The following is a 1,680-nucleotide window of genomic DNA, read 5'->3' as shown; positions in this document are numbered from 1 at the left end:
GGAAACCTCCTCTGACTCCGGAGGGCAGAAGAATCCGCCTTGAAGCTTGCTCCACACACTCCCGCACGCGTGTTCTTGTGCGCCCGTTGTCTGGTGTTCTGTCAGACAGTGGTATCTGGGGATATATTGTGATATGACCACAGAGTTGTCCTCAAAAGGAAAAGGCAATTGCTCCACTTGGCCTACCTCCCAAAAGAAGAGACTGACACGGATATTTAATCTATTCATGTCCTCAATCTCTTTTTGAGTCCGTTTATATTTTCAGCTTATACCTCTTATAAGGGGTTTTGTGGTTTTGTTCTGGGGTGGGAGGGGTGACATCAGTGTGGAGGACTTCCAGTGTGGAATTTCTCTCCCTAGATGCAGAAATAGTAGGACCACAGGGCCTCAGTCTCTGAATTATTCCAGATCACTTCATCCTTCCCCTTTGTCTCATTATTTCATTATAGTATCCTTGCCTTCACACTGTTTTGACCCTGGCCTCGATCTTTTGGTTATCTCTGAATAACCCCCTCTCTTTCATCTTTCTTTCTACCTAGGCAGACATGTTCCATATTCCTTCTTTCTCCTCTCCCTTTCCTTTTCTCCTCCTTTTCTCTCCCTTTCCCTCCTCTCCTCTTTTTCTGCCCCTTTTCCTCTTTCTCTTTCTCCTCTACTCCTTTCTCTCTTTTTTCTCACTGCCTTTCCTCTCTCTATCCTTTCTCTCTCTTTCTCCTTTCCTCTCCTTCCTTTCTCTCCCTTTCCCTCCTCTCCTTTTCTCATCCTCCTCCTTTCCTCTCTTCATTTCTCTCTCATCTCTTTCTTTTCTTTTTCTTATTTTTTTGTGGGTCAATGGGGCTGAAGTGATTTGCCCAAGGTCACACAGCTAGTAAGTGTCAAGTGTCTGAGGCTGGATTTGAACTCAGGTACTCCTGACTCCAGGGCCGGTGCTTTATCCACTGCGCCACTTAGCTGCCCCTCTCTCATCTCTTTCCATCCTTTCCACTGTCTCCTTCCTTTGCCTCCTTTCTCTCTGCCTCACTGTTTCTATCTCTGTCTCTCTCTGTGCCATTGTCTCTCTCTGTCTCTCTGTCTCTGTCTCTCTCCCCCCCTCTGCCTTAGGACACAGGACAAAGGCCTACTCCTAAGCAGAGCACCATAACAACCCAGATTTAGGGACAGAAAACCATAGTTCAGCCTCCTTACATTTCTCCCCTGTCTTCTGTACCTCTGCCTCTTCTGTCATCTTGCTTGGTTTATGATGTATATAGCAAATGGACATTACTCAATAAATATTCCTGACTGAGACCTCCACTGGTTCCCTGCTCATTGAGCAATTTTCGCGGGTCGAGACCATTATTTAGGAAGCACCTTGTGTCTCTGTGCTTTACTTCGGGTCATGACAAAAAAAGTTCACTTAAATTTTCATCCACTTTGTGTCAGATTCAAGGAAGAAATCTGTGCTCCTGGACAACTAGCATCATGAGGTAGACTCTGGCCAAGGAATTATTGTTGGTTATAGTAAGCACCTGACATTTGTAGAGTTTAAAAAATTCTTTTCTCAAAGTATTTGCATATTACATTATACAAAAGCACCCATTTAAAAAAATTTTGCTTTTTTTGGTTTTTGACCTGGGTCTGTGATTTCATTAGTGTAGGGATCCTCCCAGAAGGAAAATTTCCTTTACCAATGTAGGTCAT

Source organism: Dromiciops gliroides, chromosome 5, assembly GCF_019393635.1.
Source record: "Dromiciops gliroides isolate mDroGli1 chromosome 5, mDroGli1.pri, whole genome shotgun sequence".
Classification (NCBI taxonomy): Eukaryota; Metazoa; Chordata; class Mammalia; order Microbiotheria; family Microbiotheriidae; genus Dromiciops; species Dromiciops gliroides.
The sequence above is the reverse complement of the archived record's forward strand: the minus strand, read 5'-3'. Positions refer to the sequence as shown.